The 27,529-nt window shown below is 44.0% G+C and overlaps 1 long non-coding RNA gene across 1 annotated transcript in view; it reads right to left on the reverse strand.

Moving 5' to 3' along the window:
- The window catches only part of LOC139323905 (uncharacterized), a 188,406-nt gene that overhangs the window by 114,431 nt on the left and 46,446 nt on the right, over nucleotides 1-27,529 (reverse strand). Inside the window, exon 2 of the long non-coding RNA XR_011601027.1 lies at nucleotides 13,251-13,294. This is a non-coding gene — a long non-coding RNA (uncharacterized lncRNA). The remainder of the gene's footprint in view (nucleotides 1-13,250; nucleotides 13,295-27,529) is intronic.

The following is a 27,529-nucleotide window of genomic DNA, read 5'->3' on the forward strand; positions in this document are numbered from 1 at the left end:
GTGGACTTCAACTCCCAGAAAGTCCCTGGATGTCTTTGTCACAATCCAGCCTATCTCACTGGCTTTCTCTGATTGGGGGAAATTGGAGGAAGGTATGTTCTTGAGCTTCTGGATCAGGGTTGGGTTCTACTTAGCTTTACTACTGGTTCTCAACGGGGCCACGGGCGCCCGCCAGCTTCGCTCACATGCATGCACAGAAGTGTTCCGATGACATCGGAGTCGGTGGGTGGAGCCTCTCTCCGGTTTTACTACCGGTTCTATAGAACCATTCTGAACCGGGGGCAACCCACCACTGTTCTGGATGGCAGAATATAACTCTTAACAAATATGTGGATAAATTTCCTCCGTGGTTTATTTTCTAGCTTGGGAAATGAATCGGATGGAAGAGTTCATCATCATCTAGCTTGGTTGACCTCCATAACTGTAAGTTCAGTTATTTCTGGGAGTTGAATGTAATATTAATTATCTGGCCTGGTTTTTGAAAAATAAGAGTTTTATTCCTACATATGGCGAAACTAAACCCAGGAAGTAGGGAAAACTCACATGCGTGGTGAGAGTTCATATGGGTTACTGTGTGAAGATTCTTTCTGTCTGGTTGTAGTGTTTTATTCGCACAAACGAGTACACCAAAGGGAACCTCAATGGAACTATTTTCATCGCTTCTTAAAATAGGAACTATCTTAATTGTAGCTGGCCTTTGAACAGCAGTTCATCAATGCACAAGTCACTTGTAGATTGGGGGAAGGGGAGGAGAAATAACTTCACAAAGCTGCAAACCAGATCAAAGCACTTATGATCCAAGATGTCAACAGACTCTTAGTTAAACCCGAGTAAATACAACAACAGAAACATGTGGCAAAAACAACAAAGAATCTTGCGGCACCTTGAAGATAGGGGATTGTATTTTGCAGAAGCTTAGCCTATATAAAAATGAGCCTTTTGATACCGCAAGACCCCGCTGTTGACATTGCCGTCTATTAACATGGCTTTGAAAAGCTCTCAAAAGGAGCAGAAGTTACAACAATGGATTTTTAATGGGAAGAAAGCCACGCAGCTTGAATTTTACGCCCCGGTTATAAAAAGGCATTGATAAATCGAGGAAATCCAGAGAAGGCTACCGGGTGGGAGAAAGAACTGGAAATCAGGTCCTGTGAGGAATGGTGAAAAGATCTGGGTAGGTTCCGCTTGTAGAAGAGAAACGTAAGCAAGGACGAGATGACTATTTTGAAAGATCTGATGGTTTATCATACTGTAGAGCAGTGATGGCGAAGCTTTTTGGCACCGAGTGCCAAAAAGGTCACACAGAAATGTCACACGCATGTTCGTCAGGGCTGCGCTCCAGAAAAGTCAAACTTCTGTGTTCTAGCGCACATGCGCACCCAAGCACAGGCCAGTTTTTGGCACTGCCACACATGTGAAGGGATCGTGCTCTGGAAATGCCAAACTTCCGGGTTCTAGCATGCATGTGTACCCAACGATCAGCTGTCCAGTGCGCATGCACAGGCCGGTTTTTGGCACTGCCACGCATGCAAAGGACAGCTGATTGTCATTTGCGCATGTGTGCCAGAAACCCAGAAGACAAACAGGCAAGGCTGCATATACCGGGAGACATGGCTTTGCGTGCTACTTTGAGCACATGTGCCATAGGTTCGCCATCACAACTGTAGAGGGCTTGGACTTCTCGCTTACTCCAGAGACTAAGACCAGAACTCATGGTGGTGAAACCTCAAGGATGGAGATACGGGTGAGACATGAAGAAGAACAATAAGAACTGTCAACCAACTTACCACATGGAATGGTTTCTTCATCTTCACCAAAGGTTTTTAAACACAGCTTGGATAGTCCTCTACTGGGGATAGTGCAGTGAATCTGGCAGCGAGCAGGGTGTTGGACTTGGTGATTTCTTGGGTCCTTTTGATTCTAGGATTCTGTGATCGATTCTATGATCCTATGATTGATTCTATGGTTGAGTCTATGTTCTTATAATTGATTCTATGGTTGAGTCTATGATTCTATGGTTGAGTCTATGATCTTATAATTGATTCTATGGTTGAGTCTATGATTCTATGATTGAGTCTATGACCCTATGACTGATTCTATGCTTCTGTGATTCCTTCTGTGATTTATTTATTTATTATTTATTATTTATTTATTATATTTCTATACCGCCTTTCTCCCGTAGGACTCAAGGCGGTGTATAGTCAAGAAAAATATAGACACAGAAAAATATAGACACAATAGATTTATTCTATGATTCTGTTATTCACTGTATGGTTCCATTATTCCTTCTAGATTCTACTATTTTACTAGGAGCTTAAGGAGAGATTTTTTTTTTCCAGCCAAGAAAGGCATATTTGTTCCAAGATGTGGCAGCCTTTAACTCCAATGAATGTCCTTCATTTCCTGGAACAGTTCCACCAGAGGTCAGACCTGCAGGTGTGCAATGCACTCAGGGGGCCGAGTTCTTTCTATTAGGTATCTTAATATGGAATTGAACTTCTGGCTTTCATCGCCTACTTACAGAAAATGTAACAGCCACGGAATGCTTTTACGCTTCTGGCAACAGTGGGGTCAAAATGATCTGCCCTGCAATCAGAGATGAATTACCAAAAAAAAAAAAAAAAAAAAAGGAAAGAAAGAGGGATTTGTAATGCCCTCCTCGCTTCCCTGGTTTATTGCAAGAAGATGAACTCGAGATAGAGATAACACAATAAGGAGCTGTTTCCGAACAAGAACATACAGAGAGTTCTTGAATACGGCTCGGAGGATCCTATCTGATTTGGGTCTGTAACATTTCCATAGACGCCCATCCTCAAATCTTCCCTGAGATGAGGAAAGAAAATCTTTAAAGCAGCGTTTCTCAACCTGGGCAACTTTAAGATGTGTGAACTTCAACTCCCAGAATTCCTCAGTCAACCATGCCGGCTGGGGAATTCTGGAAGTCCAAGTCCCACCCATTTTAAAACTGCCAAGGTTGAGAACTTTTGCTTTCAAGTACCAAGGATCTCAATTAAGAAAAGATTTCCCTATCAGTAGTGTCTGACTCTAAGGTGTGTGTTTGATGTTCGTCTCTGTTTCTTGGCCGAGGGAGCCGGCATTGTCCGAAGACAATTTCAGCGGTCATGTGATCACCAAAGACTCACAGAATGCCGTTTCCTTCCCACCAAAGTGGCACCTATTCATCTATTCGCATTTGCATGTTTTGAATTGCTAGGTTGGCAGAAGCTGGAGCAAAGATACGGGAGCTCACCCCATCTCATGCAGCGCTCGGGTCTCCAATCTGAGCTGTCAGCTTTCCAATTGAAAAGTTCAACATCTTTAACTGATGAGCATTGCGGCGTTCAATTAAAAGTGGCAATTAAAAAGGCAAGCATGGCTATATTTCCTTGAAGACAATGTGCATTAAACCACTAGCAGATTAGAAACAACATGAAAAAAAACATCTTATTCTAAAGGTTTCAAGCAGAGGCAAAGAATAAGACTAAACCCAGAAACCTTCAGCATCGACAAAATGTTATCAACCACCAAACCAGGAGCTCAGCCCTTATGTGAATTCAAAGAGCTACATCTAAGGTCCAGGGGTGAAATTAAAAAATTTTTCCCTATTGGTTCTGTGGGCATGGCTTGGTGGGTGTGGCAGGGGAAGGATACTGCAAAATCTCCATTCCCACCCCACTCTGGGGCCAGGCAGAGGTGGTATTTGCCGGTTCTCCAAACTACTCAAAATTTCCGCTACTGGTTCTCCAGAACCTGTTAGAACCTGCTGGATTTCACCCCTGCTAAGGTCCCAAAACAAAGGGGGAATGATCATAAGGTTAGAGTATGAAAGGAGTGTTGGTGCATTTCCCATGTCCCCTTTTGTTCATTGAGAAATGTGTCTCCAAATAAATATTTTAGAAAATCTGCTATTTGTTTGTAGGCTTTGTCTTAGACATCTAGGTATCTATTTCTTTCTTTGGGAAAGAATTTAAACCAGACCGTATCAGAAAGGGGAATGAAATAGAAATGTCAAAGTGGGAAAAGGAAGAGGGATTTGGAGAAAGAGAACAGGTTAATTCCTTTATAGCAAGGTGCTAATTATGTCCTCTTTCCACGAAGCTCCAAAAGGTGGACCAAAGCTTCACCAGGAATAGGAGCAAGCAAGAGATGGTTCTGTTTTTCTTCCATCTGACCTCTTAATTCATCTCGCTGGCTTCTCTGGAAATAGCTTTGCACAGACATCTCTTTGATTCAGGGGTGGGCTTCCAAAATTTTAGCAAGGAGTTCTCTGCCCAGTTGCTGGGTGGGCGTGGTCATGGTGGGCGTAGCCTGGTCAGCCTCCTGCACCACAGCGAGGGGGGGGGCATTTTTACCTTCCCTGGGCTCCGGAGGCCTTTTTTGAGCCTCCGGGAGGGTGAAAATGGCCTCCCCAGGCTCCGGAGGCCCTCTGGAGGCCTTCTCGAACTTCCAGTAGGCCCGTTTTTTCACCTTCCCCGAGCCTCCATGCATGCCCTGCACTTACCTGCATCCAAAACAGGCCGCATGGGGACTCCTGGGAGGGGAGGGGTGGGTAGACCCAGCCAGGAGTGGGATTTGGGGGTTCTCTGAACGGTACAGAATTTTAGCTAGAGGTTCTCCCGAACCCCTGCGAACCCCGAGCAGTCCACTCCTGGCTTTGATTCTGTCCTAACCCATCCTTCTCCTTTCAAATGATTCCCAATGCACAATGCTTCTTCTCCATTCCACCCTTCTCTTGATCGATTGCTCTTGGTATTTTCTCTGGATTAGTGCAAGAACCAAGGAAAGGGGTGGAGAGAAGCCAGTTGCAGGAGGGGGTCGTCGTTGCCCTTCCCCTGCCCGTTTTTCCACCCTTAAAAACCTTCCTCCCTTTGATGTCTACCGAGGCAAAATGTGAGGGATGGTCCCATCACCCCGATTTGGGCCCCCAGGAGGACTATGATCAGGAGAAAGACGGTGCTATCCATAACTATTTAGTCCTGTTTTTTTTTTTTCCAAAGCTCTTCACCCAAGCATTTTCAGATGCTTCCTCTGTCAGGGATCATTTAGCCTGGGGGGGGGGGGGCTGTGATGCAGCCGAACAGCTGGTCCTGTAATTGGAATTTAGGTGTTTAATCTCACGGTGACAATTCATAATAGAAGCAACTTCCTTAATGCTGAGAGATGAAGGGGTGTCTATCTGCACGGCTCCAAAAAAATGGAAAACGAAGAGAGGAAACTCAGATAAATCACAAGGAGCGAGGGTCTCGTTCATTTTAAGGTATGGAAAAAAAAGAAGGGCATTGGGATATTTCTTTTGGGGGGGAGCAGATGATCTTCTACCTGATTTTCTCAGGGCTGGGGTCCTTCTCATGTGGCCTTCGCTGGGCCTGGGTCCTGTAGAGAAGCAGGGAGATGACCTTGAGAGAAACAGACAAGAGGGCTGAAAGATTTCTCATCTCCTAGGAAACAAGATTATATTTGGAAGACGTACAGGTGTGGGTTCCTGTCTATGGAGATTCTCCATCATCCAGGTCCTGGTTGTCCCAAAGGTGCTTTTTCAAGAGGCAACTGGACTTTCTGCTTTTTCTTTGAAAACCTTTCGCTTCTCATCCAAAAAGCTTCTTTGAAGAGAAAAACGTCTTCAAAGAAAAACCAGAAAGGTAGGTCCCTTCCTGATTTACTGGGATCTAAGAAGGATTAAGTACGTAAGAAGTACCTAAGAAGGGACGTGGTGGCTCAGGGGCTAAGACGCTGAGCTTGTCGATCGAAAGGTCGGCAGTTCAGCGGTTCGAATCCCCAGTGCCACATAACGGGGTGAGCTCCTGTGACTTGTCCCAGCTTCTGCCAACCTAGCAGTTCGAAAGCCCGTAAAAAATGCAAGTAGAAAAATAGGGACCACCTTTGGTGGGAAGGGAACAGCGTTCCGTGCGCCTTTGGCGTTGAGTCATGACGGCCACATGACCACAGAGACGTCTTCGGACAGCGCTGGCTCTTCGGCTTTGAAACGGAGATGAGCACTGCCCCCTAGAGTTGGGAATGACTAGCACATATGTGCGAGGGGAACCTTTACCTACCTAAGAAGGATTGGGACCAGCCCTTTGGGGTTGATCAGGAAGCAGACCCTATAGCAGTGTTTCTCAACCTTGGAAGCTTGAAGATGGGTGGACTTCAACTCCCAGAATCCCCCAGCCAGCGCTGCCCTATAGGAAAACTAGATCTATAATCTATAGTACAGGGAGGCCTTGACGAATGAACCAATTGTTTTACAATTGTTCAGAGTTATAATGATGCTGAACAAAGTGACTTATGACCGGTCCTTGAACTTACGACTGTCGCAGCATCAGGTGTTTGGCAACTGCCATTCGCAACGTTCCTAGCAGGCTCCTAATGAAGGGGAAGCCAGATTCACTTTTATGACCATGACGATTTGCTTACGGATTGTGACAAAAAAAAAAAAAGGCTGTAAAATGGTGTGTGACTCACACAGTGACTGCATTACTTTGCGATAGATTTTATTTATTTATTTATTTATATGCCGCCCTTCTCTGGAGACTCAGGGCGGCTTACAATGCATTAAGAATAGCCTTCATTCTTTTGTATATTTTATACAAAGTCAGCTTATTGCCCCCACAATCCGGGTCCTCAATTTACCTACCTTAGAAAGGATGGAAGGCTGAGTCAACCTTGAGCCTGGTGAGAATTGAACTCCCAGTAATTGCAGGCAGTTGATGTTAATAACAGTGCTTTAGTCTGCTGAGCTACCAGGGCTCCTAAATTCTGGTCCCAACGGTTGTCGTAAATCAAGAATTACCTGTAACAGAAGCTTGTAAACCTGATGGTGCTACGCTTCCCCTCCCTTTGATGTCCTAGTGAATATCCCAGTCCAGATCTTGCTAGAGATCAGCAATTTCTTTGTTTATGGTCAGCACTTCACACTTCTGCTAATTATCCCCAGATATTATTCATTATGTGTGTCTCATAAAAGCCAGCACTCAGCATCTAAGGCTCTTAATTTCTCTGCAATCCACCAACTCTGTGTTGCTTCTTTTTTAAACTGTCCAAGGAGAACGGAACAAGTTCTACTTCCCCACCCTTTCGCCCAACAGCCCCGGAAGGTCCCCTGGATAGTTTAAAGCCAGTCGGTATCACGTAGCCCAATACCACAGGGACATTACTTGGGAACAAGTTGAAAGAGGAGGAGGAGGAGATGCTATAGGACTGTGATGGTGAACCCATGGCACGCGTGCCTCTCTGTGGGCACATGCACCATCGCCAGCTGCTTTTCTGGTTTCCGGCGGGTGACCACCTGGTCATGCTGGAGCGCCAGAATCCCGAAGACAACTGGCCGGTGTGCATGCATGCACCGGAAACCCAAACACCAGGTGGCCGGCGCACGCATGCACGTCAGCCAGCTGCAGGAGTGGGTTCCACTTACCTTTACTACCGGTTTGCAGCGGAAGCGTGCGTGCTTGTTTCGCTTGTGCGCACACGCACTCTTCTGCACATGCATAGAAGCTTCTGCGCATGCACAGATCACCCATGAATGATGTCGTGGTGGGTAGGCGGAGCCCCCCGCCGGTTTTACTACCGGTTCTATAGAACTGGACCAAACTGGGAGCAACCCACCACTGGCCAGCTGGTTTTTGTGTTTCCGGTACTCTGGCGCACATGTGCATTCTGGTTTGGGCACTCGATGCCGTAAAGGTTCGCCATCACTGCTAGAGGAGATTGTAGGAGATGGCCAGGCTGAGCCCAAGGGAGGGAGGGGTCAAACGTCACGAGTCCCTTTCCCCCCCTTAAGAGATCTAAATCCATCCCGTCTTGACTTCCTTCTACTCTTATCTCCCACTAATTTCCCTTGGCTGTTAGTAGTTCAGATTCTTGTAGAGAACTCACAATAAATCTTTACACCTATCTGAACTGCCTGGATCTCCTGATTTTCCAGGTGCTTGACAGAGTTGCTTTTTAGACGGCTGAAAGAAAGGTGGACAACAGACCTGATGAATCAGCCAAGCTTGACGGCTAAAGGCCATAGTAAAATGAGTGGAACTGAATGAATGGAGCAACAGAAGGGTATTTCCAAGATCATCTCGGAATGGAAGATTTGCTCTATAACAGAACTAGGTGGAACTCAAGCTTTTGAATGCCCCATGATGCCATGAGTCACTTAGACCTCCATCCCTGGAAGAAAGTCCTGTAGCCAAATTCACCAAAAACCCAGGAGGCTAGAAGGGAAGACGGCCACCACAAGGAGGAGGTCAACCAAGCTCCTCTTCATTTCAGAGTTTGCCATCAATCCGAAAGAAGATGAGGGCACTTAACAAGCAAATCTCTCATCTGCTTCTAACAGGCTTTCAGCATAAGGCTCGCTGACAGCTAAGCTCTGGATCCACTTAAAAGATCAGATGGAGGCGAAACTGGTGCTGGAGAGAGAGGTGGACATGGCTCTCGCTATCATTTCCATCTGGGCTTGGTGCCAACAGGCAGCAGCAAAGAAGATCTTTGTTGCCAGCTGTGGCAGCCTTGTTACTCCTCCTCCACTCTCCTTCCTGAGACGGGGATGGCAAATAGCAAGGATTCCCATCTCGTGTTTATTTGCACATTATGGGCATTTTACGTTTAGGTGGTTGGAGAGTTTAGTTGGTCTGCTTTCCAAAACAATTTTCAAGCTCCCTGCTAGGATTGAACAGCATTTATGGCCTTTTCACCAGATCAGCTCTAGGATTGTCTTCAAGTTTCTTTCCACGTTGATTCGCCCCTCCAAACCCAACTAGGAGAAACTGAGCCTGGTCATCTATCTGATGCCATTCCCTCTCCTATGTTGTGTGTGCTCCCATCCAGGGACTGGAAAAAAAATGTAGAAGACACAGTGGTAAGGCACCAAAAGTGGTTAAGGAAGTAAGACTCAGAGGGAGAAGTATGCTAGCATTTCATCACAAGAAGATTTAACCTGGCCTAAATCTTCTCCCCTTTTTAAATGTAAATTTTAATTTGTTTTAAATTATGGGGTATTTTAAATTCAGCCAAATTATTTAATTCATTTTTAACTTGTTTTAAACTTTTGTATTTATGTGTTTTATCTTGTGGCTGTTCACCGCCCTGAGTCCTTCGGGAGAAGGGCGGTATAGAAATTTAATAAAATAAAATAAAAATAAAAGAGAGGACATTCTACAATGAACCTTCTGTTCCAAAATGACATAAGGATCATCTCGGAGGGAGCAAGCGAATCTAGATTTTGCAGAGTCTACATCTTACAGATATTTATTGAGAACTCACCTCCCACCGCTCAATAGTTGAGAAAAATTACACAACATTCAAGAAGCTCCCACTAACAGTCCTGAATTAATCCTCCTTTGAATGTGACAGGAATTGTTCTTATGTGGTTGTCCACCCCCTCTCAAGCACAGCCACAGCCAAGAAATGGCTCTGTCTACCACCATGCAAAAATATCTACCAATCATCCGGCAGAACTTCCTAATTTAACATAGTCACACAATTGGAAATCTATCCATGACAATTCAGCACTGGACTGAACTGCACAGTTTGCTTAAAGAGGAGGGGGGGGGATCCCATGTTGCCTAGAATGAGCCAACATGCTTTGATTTCTAACTCTGTGACTGTGTGTTGCACGAACCTTGCTCGCTTGGTTATTTCATGGTTCAACATATTGTATTGTGCAAACCCAGAAAAAAAATGGGTTTAAGACAACAATCAGGTTCAGCATCCTGTCAACACGGAGCCAGTCCTCCCCAGTACTGCAACATGGGTTTTATCAACCATCTCTCTGTTTTCCCAGTTCCACATAACCAATTCATTCGTCACTGAAAGCATAGAGCATCGTCTTGCCATCTGCGATGGGCGAAGATCATGTCAGAAGCTTGTTCTTGAATAGCTCAGGTCATGCAAGAAGAGAGAAACTGAAATAACACCAAGGAGCATGAAAATGGGGGAAATATGTTCAAAATGAAAAGAAATACTGGTGGGTTGTTTTTTTTGTTTTTGTTTTTTGGAAGGCTTTTGTATCGCATTGCACATGTCCCCCAGGGCAGTGTCTCTGAACCTCAGCAAGTTTAAGCTTTCTGGCTGGGGAATTTTGTGAGTTGGAGTCCACACATGTTAAAGTTGCTGAAGTTGAGAAACACTGCCCAAGGGCACTTCTTCTAGCGCAAATGCCCAGCGTGACACATTCTTCTCGACCTCACCTGTGAAAGCCTTTGCAGCAAAAGCAACCTTGCAATTGAGAAGGTTTGGAGTTTTGTGGATGTCAACCAAGTGCATGTGGCTTGGCGGTAGCAAGCCGGGAAAATAATTAAATTCATGTCATGCTCAAATGTCTTCTATAATACTGAATGTCCAGGAATGAGCAAAAGACCACAGTGAAAATCATCTGTGCGAAACCCATGGCGGAATCAATTACAGACCAAGGGGAGACATGATCGGGCAAGTTACATCAAATAGATTATTGGTGAGAAAGAAAGGAAGGAAGGAAAGAAGGAAGGAAGGAAGGAAGAAGGAAGGAAGGTAGGTAGGAAGGAAGGAAAGAAGATAGGAAGAAAGGAAGGAGAAGGAAGGAGGAGGAAGGAAGGAGGGAGGAGGAAGATAGGTAGGAAGGAAGGAAGGAAGGAGAAGGAAGGAGGAAGGAAGGAGAAGGAAGGAAGGAAGGAAGGAAGGAAGGAGAAGGAAGGAAGGAAGGAAGGAAGGAAGGAAGGAAGGAAGGAAGGAAGGAAGGAAGGAAGGCATCGCCTTTCTTTGCTCTTTACAAAAGCAAATTACTTACGAAGGAAAGTAGGAAAATACTGAATGCCAACTCCTTGTCCTTCCTTCAACAAATCCCACTTAGAGCAACATTTGCAATCCTCTTGATTATTAACCTATTTCTTCTAGGCAAGAAATGAAGGACTAAAGACCCCTCTATGAAAACGATGGACGGCTGCGGTGGCATAAAAAGAGGGCTGTTTAATCATTCCTCTGCAGACCAGGAGAGACCTTTAGATCACCCACAAGTGATCCAGACACTCTTTCAAGTCAATAGACTTTTCGTCATCATCTTCTCAGCCCGAGAACTAGAGATTTTTTTCCCTCACTGTTAATTTCAGTGGGTCCTCTAACGAACTCTCCATCGTCAACATTTGGGGATCCATCATCAAATGCTGTTTATCTATCACTTCTAAACCGATTCTTTGTATCGATTCTTGAATTGATTAGACCGGTTTAAAATATCATCTTTTTTGTTTTTCCCTCTCCTCCCAAACATACACGGATTTATAAAATCTTAAATAAAACAATTAATTTTCTGGATGTAGCTGGACCAATAAGGACACCTCAGAAAGTATTCTGTGCAGACAATAAGAACCTTCTCCTGAATCAACATGGTTTATTTTGTTATTTATTAGGGTTTTTTTTTTCAAGAAAAAAGAACAAGCCTTTAATTTGTAGGTTATCTGAGCCCTGTGGGGTGGATGAGCTTGTATTCCAGGCCGGGAAATTAAAGGTTTGGGCAACCTCTGCTCCACCTCATCACACATCACTGATTTTTCTATTACACTGTTTTTCAATGGTTTAGCATTTCTACCTTGCTGGAGGCATTAATTCTGAGAGAAACAGACCTAATGCAGTGGGAGCATACAGATGGGAAGGCTCTTTTTGCATCCACAATGTGCTTTGCTGCCAATAAAGCATCCTAGCTGACTTTCCTCCTTCTTCTTCTAAATTCTACTATTCCCTTTTGTTACATCCACAAACATCTCCTCTGCTTTCCACAATTCATTGTTCTTTTGTCAGAAATACACACACACACACACACACACACACACACACACACACAAGTGCAACACAGGGCAGATTGATTTATCACTACCTTAAAATATGAATAACGCCCTTTAAAAAAAAATAAACACAAGGTCAGTCTTCAGGGATAATAGACGGGATGTTGACTTGAAAAGAAGGAAAGGGGGAGCTTTCTCTTTCTGCCTTCATTGACATGAAGAAGTCAGAGGAGACCACGGGCTGGGGACTCCAACATTGCTACCTTCTGCCTTTCTAGGTCAGTCCTGCGTTCCCACCTCAGATACCAATCCTTTTATCAGGAACAGGATTGTTGTGTTTGGAGGGGCACGTGGAAATTCCCCACAAATCGCACCTGTGGGTGTGAAACTGACAACTGTGTACGTCCTTAGTGCAGATACGAAGTGGAAGCTATCAAACAGAGGAATGTCTTGAGTATGAGTTAGATGGAGATTGGACAATTGTGCAGCACTTCAGTACCATAGACAGCTCCTACTGAGTTCTCTTGGCAATCCTAATATCCCATTCCATCCCATCCCATCCCACTCCACTCCACTCCACTCCATTCCACTCTACTCCACTCCACTCCACTCCACTCCACTCCACTCCTGTCAGAGTGTTTACAGCATGACTACTATTTTGAGATAACCCAGGAGCAAAATACAGGATACAGAGGTTTTGTCATTACAAATAGTGGTTTATATACAAGTCATAAATATATACATACATGTGCTAAGCAAAGCCAGTCAAACAGTCTTCTGTATATAGATGCCTGTATATAAACCACTGTTTGTAATGACAAAACCTCCATGTACTGTATTTTGCTCCTGGGTTGTCTCACAATAGTAGTCACGCTGTAAACACTCTGACAACTCCACTCCACTCCATTCCAATTGTAATAATTCTAATTCTGATTCTGATTCTATTCTAATTTTATTGCAGCAGAAACTGATGCCAGTTGTGAGATAGATTTTCCGATTAGTCCTCTTCTACAAAATCGGTGCCCCGATTTTTTATAAGGCTCCCCCGTGTCTTTTTTCAGGGCAATGCAATGCAAACAGATGCAGTACGAAATAGCCAGTGGCTCAGGAATTATTTAGCCACTCTAAAATTGTTGGATTTTGGCAATGTTGAACTACCAACAACCATTACTTTGTTTAATCAGTGTGGGATCCCCCATATGCTGTGGTCATTCATAACAAGCCAGATTTGGTCCACTAGTATTGCCTGCATGAGAAAATATCTCCTTATTTTATTATCATTTAGATGGTCCTGTTTTAGTTTAGTTCATTGCCTTTACTTCGTCACAGGAGATTTCTTAAGACCCTTGGGGGTCACCATATAATATCTGATGAGCTGCAGCTCAGAGCTGCCCGACCATGAAAGTTTGTTTTAATCTACCTGCTGTTTTACTAAAATAAGCAATGGATCTCCACAGGGGTGCAACATAAACACAATACTCTATCTTATAAAATGGAGAGACTTACCAGGAATAGCAGTCTGGCCAAAGTCTTCTGTGTCAACAAGATTCCTGTAAAAGAACACAGAGATGCAGCAATAGGTAAATAAGTTTGCAGAAGAGCAAAATAACTCAGCTCAACCCAAACTTTTAGGAAATTTCCATACAACTCAACAATTACACCAAGGCTGTTCATAAGAGGCACTGGCTCGTAAACATTTATGGGGAAGGACAGACCTATCAATGTTATCTGTCTTGGTGGCGGTATAAAAACATCAGGAAAAGGCCAGGGGAGCAGGCTACCTAAGAAGAATTTCTGAGGAGTCACAATATGCCAGCCCTACAACCCCAAACTTCTGCTTGGAGACTTCCTTGTTCAATCACTGTAGGGTGGTAAGTTGATCAGTCCATCCATCCCAAAGGTGATTTTCCAAAAGGCAATTGGACTTTCTTGGGTTTTTCCTTGAAAACATTTCGCTTCTCATCCAAGAAGCTTCTGAACTGAAGAATGAAGACGTTTCTTGGATGAGAAGTGAAACATGTTCAAGGAAAAACATAGGAAAATCCACATGCCTTTTGAAAAAGCATCTTTTGGAGAACATTGGATGATTGAGAATCTCCATAGATCATCCATCCATCCATCCATCCATCCATCCATCCATCCATCTCAAGTGGGTTCCACCACCAGATACAATTGGACTATTTTGCTTGGAGCCTTCCTGCTACAAACATCATTTATCAACATCAGCTGATGTTGCTTATGATGCCGATTAGTACCCAAAGACAAAACAGGATGAGCCATCCTAAGAAAAGGGGGAAAGGTGGACATCCTGCTTCTTCCAAATTTTTGCTCCATTTATTCTTTGCTTTCCCACTCCATTTCCCCCTTCTAATCAATGAGTCTGATTCATGATCTGTGTCAAACACCAAGAAAGCTTACTACTTCACACGATATCCACCACCTCTGGACTACTCCATTTTAATCCTTTCTCCTGGTCAAAAAATTACCAGTTGCTGGAAGCAGAAGTTCATCTCCACTGACGAGAGGCATTTCTCCCCCAACCAGTTATTAATGGGGATTAGAAAAGATTCAAATATGGTTGGAAGAAATGACAGAGATTGGAACTCAAACCAGAATTATTTCTATTAGGAATTATAGAAGAAGATCTAAGTAAAGGGTTAACATATTTAATATTGCATATCATAACAGCGGTGAGAATAGTTTATGCCCAACAGTGGAAGAGTGAAAACATGCCTAAAGAAAGGGAAATAATAAAGAAAATACTTCACTGTGCAGAGTGTGATAGACTGACGCTAGAACTGAAAAATAAAGGAGGGACAGAATGCTATGAGATTTGGAATAGATTTTATCAATGGTCAGACTTAAGGAATAGAAGTCGGAACGAGTAAGAACAAGGATGCCCAGATTGAAACAAGAGGCAATATATGTAATATATATGTAAGTGTAAGCATGTATAAGAGGTTAAGCATTTGTATATAATTAGTAAGTAGTAATGTATATTGAATACATAAGAGACTTGTGTTTTACTTTATATGGCGGAGATATCGCCCAGATGGTTCCACCATGTACGCATTTTTTTAACAATAAAGATTTTTTTTTATTTTTTTTTAAAAAGGTGAGACTAAAACCTTGATTCAGAGGTGGGTTTCAACAGGTTCTGACCAGTTCTGGAGAACCCGTAGTAGAAATTTTGAGTAGTTCGGAGAACCGGTAGTAAAAATTCTGACTGGCCCCGCCCTCATCTATTCTCTGCCTCCCAAGTCCCAGCTGATCGGGAGGAAGTGGGGATTTTGCAGTAACCTTCCCCTGGATTGGGGAGGGAATGGAGATTTTACAGTATCCTTCCCCTGCCACGCCCACCAAGCCACGCCCACCAAGCCATGCCACACCCACCAAGCCACACCCACAGAACTGGTAGTAAAAACATTTGAAACTCACCACTGCCTGATTCCCCCAAACATCTAGATCACCGGTCTCTTTGAAACCCTCCCCAAACCCCGGATGAACCCATCAGTCAGATCCCCTCGTATCCACCTTCAATCATTTTTAACCACAAATTGTTTCCATAATGATTCTGTAGACATTTGCGAAGTTTGCTCGGTTCTTTATTTCTTCAAATAGAAACCCAATTCTCACCATCCCTGGAAGGGCTATCAATCTGCTTTACCAGCAGTTTTCTAAAACTTCTTTTTTTCCCCCCCCCCCATCTTTGACTCCTCTTATCTCTTCCCGACAGGGAATCCAAGAGGAAAACAAGACCGCAGTAGATTTTCTAAGCAGTAGAAAATCAACTGTTTTGTGTTTTGCTCTCTCTCCCTACCCAAATCGCTTGCCCTTTCCCTTCCTTCCAAGACTGGGAGCTATACAATTTGTTAAGATTGATCGCCCACCAAAACAGAAGAAATAAACTCAATATAATTAACTCAGCCTTTCCGCCTGCTGGGAGGGAGAATTTTTTTTTTTAAATAAAAAAGAAAGAACGCAAAAGAGGCAAAATAAAGCTATTCGGAGCCTTTGACCAAGTTTCTCTTTCCTGTGAAATAAGAACCCCGTTTGCACCACCATGTGGTGAGAGACCCCATATCAGTGGTGAAATCCAAATTTGTTTTTACTACCGGTTCTGTGGGCGTGGCTTGGTGGGCGTGGTGTGGCTTGGTGGGCATGGCAGGGGAAGGATACTGCAAAATCCCCATTCCCTCCCCACTCCTGGGGGAAGGATATTGCAAAATCTCCATTCTCTCCCCACTCTGGGACCAGCCAGAGGTGGTATTTGCCGGTTCTCCAAACTACTCAAAATTTCCGCTACTGGGTCTCCAGAACTGGTCAAAATCTGCTGGATTTCACCCCTGCCCCATATGGAGATAGAGCCCTTGTGGGTCTTTCTCTCTCTCCCCCCCCCATCTACTTGATGCTTTGATTTCAGATACAGTGGACAACATTCAGAAGGGGGCAAACCTTCAGGATCTTAGCAGAGGGGCAAAAATTGCAACACATAGATTGCAATACAGAGTGCAATAAGAGCCCTGGGTGGCACAGTGGTTAAAGCGCAGTAAACTCCGCCTACAGCCTGGAGTTCAATCCTGATGGGGCTCAAAGTTGACTCGGCCTTCCAGCCTTCTGAGGTCAGTAAAATGAGGACCCAAATTGTTGGGGGCAAGAGGCAAATAATGCTGATATTGTAAACCACCCAGAGAGTGCTGTAAAGCACTATGGGGTAGTGTATAAAATACAGAATAATAATGGAGTTGGAAGGGACCTTGGAGGTCTTCTAGTCCAACCCCTTTGCTCAAGCAGGAAGCCTTATACCATTGATGGCTAACCTTTTCCGGATATAAGTCTAACTGCTATTGCTATGGCTTTGCGACTCCAGAACTTCCCCAAATGTTTGGATTAGACCCTTTCTTTCTTAGAGGGAAAAACGCTTGCAGAATCTCAGGGAATCTGTATCAACTTTAACCTCTGGAATCCATCCCTTGGCACTACATCAAGAGCCTACTGTGGCCCTTAAACTTGTGTGTGTGTGTGTGTTTGTGTGTGTGTGTGTGTGTGTGTGTGTGTGTGTGTGTGTGTGGTTGTAAAGCATAATTTTCACTAGCAGGAGTGAAAAGCCCAGGACTAACAGTGTGGCGTCAAATGGGCTGGGCCAAAGCGTGTGGGATGGAGGGACCGTGGCTGATTGGCCGTGGCGAATGAGCGGGGGCATGGCAGCCGAGGAGAAAAGCTAGAGGAGAATCCCCTGAGACGGAAGCCTGACGGAGAAGCAGGCGCGACCAAGGGTAGGAGGCGAAAAGTCCCATTCTGGGTTTTAACAGCAACAAGCTTGGTCTGTTGGGTGTGGATTGTTAAAGAGTTTTTTTTTAAAAAAAAAAAAATAATAATAATACTCAACTGATCTGGGAAAATTCATGGAATTATTTTGGATCCCCAGAAGATTAGATAGATCTTTGGAGAATCGTTCTGTCTGAACACAGCTTTTGCCCACTGAGTGGCCTCGTCAGCCCCTTCCAGAAAGGCAACTAAAATCCAACAAATGTTAATCCTACATCAACCACCTTTAGCCTGCTGTAGAAATGCACCTGCGAGATCTCAACCTCCTCTGATGAAACATGCTTATATGGACATAAAGGTTCTGAAAGCATCTGGGCAAATTTGCTCACTTCTGGCTTTCAATAAAAGCCAAAAATGGACAACCTGATCCTAGAATCATAATCATTCCGCTCTAATCCTGTAAAGTCAACTTCCCAGCCCCAGGTGCAAACTGAAAATATGGGGGGTGGGGGGGCAGAAAGCCATTCATTTAACATTGAAGGAGTAGATTGCTTGTCAAAGAATGGAACCTTTCAGAAGGATCTAAGATTAGCTTCTAGACATCCTTCAGGAAATGGTTGGTTACCGGCACTTAGGCAGCTATGAAACTGCTGTTTACATTTTTAGTACCAATGTCTTGAAGGGAAGACTAGAATTGGCAAGAGTTTGTCTCATAAGCTGCCCTTATGTCTGTTAGCTGCCCCTAATGCAGTGGTGAAATTCAGTCGGTTCTCTCCGGTTTGGGCGAAATGGTAGCGCCAGTGGTAGGAGGCTCAGGCCACCTGCCCGGATATCATCATGTCCCGTTTTTGACCCTCTGTGCATGCACAGAAGGCTCTGTGCATGCATGGAGGAGGCGTGTGCACTCATATTTGCGAACCAGTAGCAAAGGTAAGTGGATTTCACCCCTGCTTTAATGGCTGCAGGAACATGAATTTTGAGATTTTTTTAAAAAAATAAAGAAAAGGATGTCTGGAAAGCAGTTAAAAAATGAAGCATGTCCTTCTGGGCTGATCACGTTCTTTGTCACGGGGATAGAACAAAATTGGCAAACCCTGATTTTGTCCTGCTCTTCTACTTTATGTGGCAAGAGTACAATAAGTGGCCTATTTAACAAGCGAAAGGTCAAACTAATAGAGACAAAAACAAGCATTATTTGTTCAGGTTAACCTCTCCCAATCTTCCCCAAACAGATGTCCTTCCCATCTGTTACATTTCAATCCTCATCATTCCCAACCCTCCGTTTCCCCCAACTTGGCATTCTGTGGGTGTATTCAAACCACAGCTCCCATGATCCCCAGCCATGCTGACTTGGGATTATGGCAGGCGAAGGTCAACGCCTAGGAAGATGGCTGAGTTTGGATAAGCTGTAAATAGGTTATGCTTTAGTTGTTTAATGTCACAACTGATACCCATGTTCACCGATACCTGAACAAAGAACAGGTGGCGAGCCGAAAGATCAGAAGTAAACAGAAATCAGAAAATTGAGAAAGAGTGGAACAAGATAAGCATTCTGGAAAATGTTCTCAATTAGACATACTGTACTAGGAGAAGGCATGGATTTCTGTAGTAAATGAACGGAACCTTTCAGGATTTCATTAGAATATGAGCCCCTTAAAGTTAGAAAATGTTACATCTACACTACAGCAGTCATTCTCAATCTCGGCAGGTTTAAGATGTGTGGGCTTAAACTCCCAGAATTCCCAGCCAGTCATTGAGAAAGACTGTTCTAGTAATCATCTTTGTTTTTCAATCTTTGAGGTTGAAGAATGTTGCAGAAATTGTTTTCTAGCTGGTCAAAAACTGTCCAGCTTATTAAAGTTATTTACTTATGGAATTTAGATCCTTTGGATCAATTAGAAGAGTCCACACTGCTAGGAATGATGGGTTCATGATAATACCATTCCTTCAGAGCTCCTTGGTAGAATCTATTCTGGAGAAGATGTGGGCCAGCAGAATATGGACATCTCACTAAAGTTTGCAGGCAAACAATTTAAATCCATGAGGCATCTCTTAAATTCCATCTTGTAGGATGATAGATGAGCTAAGCATTCTGGTTAACAGTGAACCCAAGACACAGTAGGAGAATGTCTGCCCAATTTCTCTGCCTTGAATGTGGTGGATAATTCTGAGTGATGACTGCATCCATAGAAGCGCTCTCTCTGTGTCTCTCTCTGTCTTGCTCTCTCTCTGTCTCCCTCTGTCTCTGTCTCTGTCTCTGTCTCTGTCTCTGTCTCTGTCTCTGTCTCTCTCTCTCTCTCTCTCTCTCTCTCTCTGTCTCTGTCTCTGTCTCTCTCTGTCTCTCTCTGTCTCTGTCTCTCTCTCTCTCTCTGTCTTTCTCTCTCTGTGTGTCTCTCTCTGTCTTTCTTTCTCTCTTTCTCTCTGTCTCTGTCTCTCTGTCTCTCTCTGTCTGTCTCTCTCTGTGTACCTTGTCTCTCTGTCTCTGTCTGTTTCTCTCTTTGTCTGTCTCTCTCTATGTCTCTGTCTGTCTGTCTCTGTCTGTCTGTCTGTCTGTCTGTCTCTGTCTGTCTGTCTCTCTCTGTCTGTCTTTCTCTGTGTGTCTTTCTCTGTCTCTGTCTCTGTCTCTCTCTCTCTGTCTTTCTCTTTCTCTCTGTCTCTCTCTCTGTGTCTCTGTCTGTCTCTCTCTATCCCCGTCTCTCTCTCTCTTTTCAGTGGAATTCTACACCATTCATTGTTCCCTTCTCTTATTTGCATCACTGGAAGATCTCAAGATCATCACTATTATACCGAGATACAACAAAGGAAGCAGAAAATAAAGCATTTACTAAAAAGGTTAGAGAAGTTATTTTCCCCTTCAAGTTGCCTAAGAGTTGACAAGTCTTTTTTCTCCTCTTAACAGGATAATCAGTGGGCGTATCAGCTGATCAAGAATGGAAGAATGAATGGTGGGGGGGCACAGGGTGGGGGGAAACAGAAAGGAAACACAAGCCGAATCAGAGCCTGCCTCAATGGAAAACACACACAAGGCGATGAAGGAATTAATTATATTACTGTTAGGCAGGAGAAAAGCAACTGAATAGTGAATGAAAGTCAATGGCACACTGATGCAATACGCTTAGTGTCAGGTTGTCTCAAGCCTACACCGATTCAGAAAATGCATTCTTTCGCTGGTAGTGCCGCACCCAAGATCAGGAGAGAAGCAGCAACAAAGAGAATCAAGCAAGAGAATGATCCATGACAACCTCTGACCAGGCAGGTGCCCCAAGCCCACCGACTCAGACCCAGGAACCACTTTAAGGCAAGGACATTCATTCTTCAGGGTGCACAGGAACAAAATCGAATTAAAAGATGGAGGAAGGAAACCATTGAGCAAGGAATAATATTAAACGAGGATCTGACTGAAGGATCAGACCTCTCATATAGTACTTGGAGGACCTTGAGTAGGTTGAGGGTTGGAGTGCCTAAGTGTAAAACCATTATGCTCAAGTGGAGGATTTTAGCTGATAACAACACACTGAGTGAATGTGGAGAGACACAGAGCTCAATCTGTCTGCTGGTATGTCAGATTCTACCTGAAACGTGTACCAATAATGACTAATTTTTTGGCTAACAACAAAGCCAGGAAGGTAGCTTCATCTGGGTAGTTTAAAGTTTGATGTAGACAAGGAGGAGAAGGAGAAGGAGAAGGAGAAGGAGAAGGAGAAGGAGAAGGAGAAGGAGAAGGAGAAGAAGAAAGAGGTGGTGGTGGTGGAGGAGGAGGAGGAGGAGAAGGAGGAGGAGGAGGAGAAGGAGAAGGAGAAGGAGAAGGAGAAGGAGAAGGAGAAGGAGAAGGAGAAGGAGAAGGAGAAAGAGAAGGAGAAGGAGAAAGAGGTGGTGGTGGTGGAGGAGGAGGAGGAGGAGGAGGAGGAGGAGGAGGAGGAGGAGGAGGAAGGGTAATAGGGTTTAGCTTTGCTTCCTGCATTACTGAGAGAGGAGAAGGAGATGGGAAGGGGAAAGGGAGGAGAGGGAGGAAGGAAGGGGAGGAGGGGATAAGAGGGGAGGGGAGGGGAGGGGAGGAGGAGGAGGAGGAGGAAGAGGCTGAAAAGTTGACTTGTCTGCCAATCCTTGGACAGGAGGCCTCCTGCATTCTCTCTTCTTTCTTTCTCTGAGCTTCTTACTTAACATGTTGGACATTGAAAGATTTCTGCCCACTGAGCTTCATGGCAGTGCGATTGATTAACATTACATCAGAGGCAAACTGGATTACTGTTGTAAGACAGATATTCATTCACTTTGACCCTGAAACACCAAAGGATACTGCCAAACAGAAACAATGGCTCCAAGCTAGCCAGTGGGCTCTGGCCTAGATCAATACCCACAACACTCGAGATACAAAATTCTGACACGCATCTGGGGAAAACACGGAGATAAGGACCCCTGCTGCTCCTTCTGTTTCAAAAATTGATTCAGAATCAATTTGAAGCGTGAGCACAGCCTTCCCTAAGTATTTCTCTGCGTTGGATTGTCATTGGAACTGAAAAAAAAAAAAAAAACCAATCATTTCCTTGGCTGATCTAATACAATTTAGGGCTAGGTCTACAGGTCCAATGGTGGGACACGGTGGCTCAGGGGCTAAGATGCTGAGCTTGTCGATCGAAAGGTCAGTGGTTCGAATCCCTAGTGCCGCATAACGGGGTGAGCTCCCGTTGCTTGTCCCAGCTTCTGCCAACCTAGCAGTTCGAAAGCACGTAAAAAATGCAAGTAGAAAAATAGGGACCACCTTTGGTGGGAAGGGAACAGCGTTCCGTGCGCCTTTGGCGTTGAGTCATGCCGGCCACATGACCACAGAGACGTCTTTGGACAGCGCTGGCTCTTCGGCTTTGAAATGGAGATAAGCACTGCCCCCTAGAGTCGGGAACGACTAGCACACATGTGCGACGGGAACCTTTACCTTTACTAGGTCCAAAGTATCTCAGCCCATCCTAGGATGGTTGGTGTGGAAGTAGAATTAGAAGCCCTTTCATGTATGCTGTTGGAGGACTCAGAGAAAAGCAAGAACGTAAAGAAGAAGGAGAAATAAAGGAGAAGGAATTTATGTACCATTCATTGAAAGGGTGGAAGACGTCCAACTGGAGTCCAGAGGTAATGAGATGAAGGCTCAGCTTGGCTTGTTACCGAAAACACGCTGCACCCTCCCATCCTTCCTTGACATTACTGTAATGCTGAGTGTTTTGGCCCGGCCTTGCATTTTCTTAACTAAAGAACTTCTCTCTAGCTGAACCAAAGTTTTTTTCTGCCAGCTCAGCAAGCTATCTGGTGTGCATTTTATTCACCTATGAGCTTCACAGAGCTACAGCATCTTTTTAAAGTCCCATTTCCCTGTACATTTACATACGCTCTAATGTCGTGAAAAAGAAATCAGTTCAATTCTTGAGCACAGCCAATGTTTATATATTAAATTTACTGGCCTCCCATCTTGTAACTCTGGGCGTCCAATGTCCAATGTTTTGTGATCACCAAGATCTGAGCTGACACTCAAACAATGGAAAGACCTTTCATGGAACTGCTCCAGTGGTGGGTTGCCCCTGGTTCGGACCAGTTGACAAGAACCAGTAGTAAAACTGGCAAGAGGCCCCGCCCACCGCCCCGGATCTCATCATCAAGGCGCGCACGAGAGAGAAGCGAGCGTGCGAGCGCAATCCCATTACAAACTGGCAGTAAAGGTAAGTAGAACTCACCCCTGAACTGTTCCCAATAATCCAAGTGGCTCAAGACAGGAGCTATATCAATAAACAAGATTCCTTATCAAGGAACTACCAATAAGAAAATAATACTTCCACCAACACTAGCAGGACAAACAGTGTATACTAACAGTATAAACAGAGGGCAAAGCCCACATTCCCTTCTAGCACTAGTTGGGCCATGAAATGTCTGTAAGAAAACCACCAAGCTCAGAGAGCATCAACAGGAGAAGAAACCCTGATAAGCAGGGATTAACACCAGACAAACAATCGAACAGAAAATACTACCCCACTCAAGGAACTACCGACTCAGGCAAACCACAATATATTGCTTCAGTTGTTCTATTCTCAGAAATTCTTGTCTAAAGCCAGACTGATTCTTCCATTAAAGATGCTCCTTTGAACCAATTGCTTAGCCAGAAGAATTGGCTTCCACTTTGATTTTTTTTTTCCAGAAAAAAAAGGAGGGTGGGTTAACAAAGGAGAACCATTAGAGAAATATTTTCCTGAGATTGATTCTGTCACACTCGAGTTTTTGCTAAATACCATAATGGTTTTTTTGCATGAAAGCCCGCACGGCTAATAATATCGTTGATAATAAACAGTTGAAAAACTTTGTTCAGAAGGGCAAAGATCAAACAAGACAGCAAGTAACATGATTCTATAAAAGGAAAGTCAAGCTTCAGAGATTTGATTGTCATGGACGTGTTTGCTTGGCAACAACGAGGAAGGAATTAGCTGATGATGTCTTCTATGGATTGGTTTAAAATCTGTTCCTGGAGGATAAACTCAAGCTGGAGAAGCAATGAGCAGCCTCAGAGAGGATGGGACTTCAGGAGAGTCAAGAGGTTGGCCATAGCGAGATGGGTAGCATCCAAGTCTAACGAATAACCACATCACTGGACACTAGGAAGGGATGCGTTCAGATCATGCAGATGGGGCCACCATCCTAAATATTGGGGTCCTTGTTGGACATTTCTACATAGGTAGACCATGACTTATGACTGTTGGGCACAAGAAACTAGGAACAGGATCAGAGGTCCAAAGAATTTCATCCTACCTATATATGAGAATCTAATTTACAAAGGACCAAGAATTCATGGGGAGGGCTGGATCATTTCAAGAGGTTATTTCTTACAAAGGGCTTCTTGTGGCCCTCTTTTTATTTTATTTTTTTTTAAGTCAAGTTCACTTGATTATTTTTTAAGCTCTGGTTTTGCTTCCTGGTTATCTTTACTCAAGGCATTCAGTCTCATAATTGCACCGTTCCGACATCTGTTTGCACAAAGTTCAAAGGAAAACAAACGAGAAAGAATGAACATATTTTAAGAGCTAAGTACGTCTGTGTATTATAGGGAGCATTCCTTTTCCTGATATCTTCTCCAAGTCTCTCACGCACACCCTGAGAAGAAGAAAAAATAAATGACTGTTTTGATCTTTAGAGCTTGGTGGCCTTGCTCGAATCGTAAGATGGTAACAATGCATAAAATGCCAACGTCCCAGTTTGCAAATACCAGGTCCTTACGGTGTGAAATGCCAATTCCTTTAACGTGCAAACACCCCGCATGAAATGTCACCCTCTCCAAAGTGCAAAATCCTCAGGTCCAGTAAACAGCTGGAATTGGAAGGGACCACACAACAGCAACGAGGCATGGAAAGACTTAAGTGTCTTCGCCAAGACACCAACAAAACAGGAGCATCAGCAAAACAGGAGTTGAGCTGGGGAGTATCGTCAGAGGGTCTGAAGCAGCGTTTCTCTAGCTAAGCAGGTTTAAGCTTGGACTCTTTCCGGCTGGGTGGTCCTCTCAAGAGACCATGGCTGCCATCTTGAATCACCCATAGTGGAAGTGACCCTTTGACCCGTTGATCTTTATCTAGCATCAGTTTGGCTTGGCCATCAGTAAATCATATTCTCATGTATAGGTAGCATGAAATAACCTCATAATACTTTTAGTAGTACTCTTTTCCTGTATAGGACTCTCTTCCTGTTTCTGGCTTCTTTCACCAGTCATAAGTCAAGGTCTACTTAGATAAATAAAGTTGTCTTCATGTAGAGTTCAGTTTCTGGTGATGTGATGGACACATCCATGCCATTCATTTTGGATGGCTTGTGGGATGACGCTATAAGTTGACCACTTGGTGTCTCTGATCCAGGGGTGAAATCCAGCAGGTTCTAACAGGTTCTGGAGAACCAGTAGTGGAAATTTTGAGTAGTTCAGAGAACCGGCAAATGCCACCTCTGGCTGGCCCCAGAGTGGGGTGGGAATGGAGATTTTGCAGTATCCTTCCCCTGCCACACTGACCAGGCCATGACCACCAAGCCATATCACGTCCACCAAGCCACGTCCACAGAACCAGTAGTAAAAAAAATTGGATTTCACCACTGCTCTGATCTAAGTATTGAAAGCAGAAGATTCCATTCCTCTCCAGAGCTCTGCCAGACTCAATTTGCCCCCCCAACTGAGATCCATAATTCCCTGGTCAATTATTTTTAGAATGGTTACTATTTTGAAAATCTCCAAGAGGACTACAACTTGAACCACCCACCCCACCCCACCCCACTCCAAAAAGGTGCAGTCGTAACAGAGCAATTGTCTTCATTCTTGCTTAGTTATGGAGAACGCAACAATTTAAATGATGAATAAACCTCCTTAAACTGGTCTCATCAAAAGCCACTTCACCTTTTCCTTTCTTTCATCAGAACATCTCAAGTCCAATGGGCTTCTTCAACCCAATGAAGTGTTTCAAAATCCTTTTGGGTCTTCTGGGCAAGCCCAAATCATACCTCTGAAAGAAGTTCTACCTGGTATTTCCCTCTCTCTTCCTCATTGTCATGGAGGCCACAGCTTAGTAGGAAATGGTCCTACATTTTTCTGTCCCCTCACTGTCTTCAACCCATCTTGAATTCTTGCTTCCTGGCAATGCACAAACACAGCATAAACGTGTTTAGGATACAGCCCGAGGAACTAAGAACTGTAACTAAGTTTACTTTTTTCCCATCAGGGTTACTATGCCAACACTGGATGAATGACATAGAGGCATTATGAAATCAAAGGTTTCAACGTCATTCTTTCTCCACAGGACTTTTTGAGAATGACAGGTCCGTGAAGGCTGTTTGACACCTGTAACTCAAAGGTTTCTCACATTTCACCAAATGACATTTTCCTGGGATTCTCTCTGAGAAACTATGACAAGTTAAGCCAATATGGGTTTGTAGTTAATACCAGCTGTCAGAAGCACACCTGTCAGGCTTCATACCTGAGCTCAACAGCAAATCACAGCTCTCCAAATACTTATCCTCTTATTCGGCTCTCACCTAGATTTGGTAGAAGACTCCCCAGATATCTCAGCTGGGTTTGAATCACTGTAACGGAGGCCAATTCCAAATGACGGACCGTCAAATACAATCACCGATTCTCCACTTTAGGGGTAGAGAAATCACAACCAGATGTATCAATGTTGCACAACCTTGGCTCCTTCTTTCCATCATTTCACAAGAGAGACTCGGCTGGTTATTTGATGGTCTTAGAGGCAGCTGATGAAATGGCTCATAAAGCTACTCTCTACAGAATTAGTTCCTGCCTCACCAGATCCAGGTCTTATTTTCTCAGTTCTTATAATACCCTTGATAGAGAAATAATGATGGGTGATTAGATGCTGAGCCAAACCAGCAGACTATTCACTCAACCTGGCAAGCTTTCTATAATTATGAGTAAACCCCAGACCGCTTTCGTGTTGCTCGCCTTCTACTATTATTTGTACAATATGCTAAGTTAGGCTCAAGCAAAAAGGAGTTATTGTGGTTCAGTGTGTAATAGATGTATCAGTGTATAATAGGAACTCTACAGTTCTTTAAGCATATGCCATAGGTAAGGTCACTGCATTAAACCATGACATGGTTTTTATCTGGCCTAGAACATTTCTGTGTTTGATTAAATCAAGTTCAGGCTTTGTTCTGTGAATCTAGCTATGGAATCGTAGAGTTGGAAAGACCATTAAGTCCAAACTTCGGCTCAGTTAAAGCCTATGATAGCAATAGCACTTAGACTTACCATGTTTCCCCTAAAATAAGACATCCCCTGATAATAAGCCCAGTCGGGCTTTTGAGTGCATGTGCTAAAATAAGCCCTCCCTGAAAATAAGCCCTCCCCAAAAATATTTAAATGCATGCACAGCTGGTCCCCGCCATTTCCTCTAGTTAGAGTTAGGGAGACAGAGCTGGAAATCCGGTAAGAAGGCAAGAGGAACCCCATCTTGCTCCACGCACCCCAAAGTAATAAGACATCCCCGAAAATAAGGCCAATCACTTATTTCGGGGTTCAAAAAATATAAGACAGGGTCTTATTTTCGGGGAAACATGGTATATACCGCTTTACAGTGCTTTACAGCTCTCTCTAAGTGGTTTACAGAGTCAGTCTCTTGCCCGCAACATTTTGGGTCCTCTTTTTACCCACCTCAGAAGGAGGGAAGGCTGAGTCAACCTTGAGCCTGAGGAGATTTGAACTGCCAAATTGCAGGCAGCTGGCAGTCAGCAGTAGTAGCCTGCAGTACTGCACTCCAACCACTGCGCCACTGCGGCTAGACACGGTGAGACACTTAGAAGGTTCTTTTTGAATAGATCCAGTGAAGAAGAGGGCCTTCCTTCCTTTAGTAATTCAATTCAATTCAAATCTTTATTGTCAGCACACAACATATGTACAATGAGATTAATTGTAAAAGAAAAACAGGCAGAGCTGTAGGTAGTGGAGTTAAGCGAGTCATCAGCTCAGAATCATTACGTTCCCATAAATGGTCCAA

The sequence above is a fragment of the Pituophis catenifer genome, unplaced genomic scaffold (genome assembly GCF_029215685.1).
Source record: "Pituophis catenifer annectens isolate HBS135680 unplaced genomic scaffold, rPitCat1.0.hap2 SCAF_14, whole genome shotgun sequence".
Taxonomy (NCBI): Eukaryota; Metazoa; Chordata; class Lepidosauria; order Squamata; family Colubridae; genus Pituophis; species Pituophis catenifer.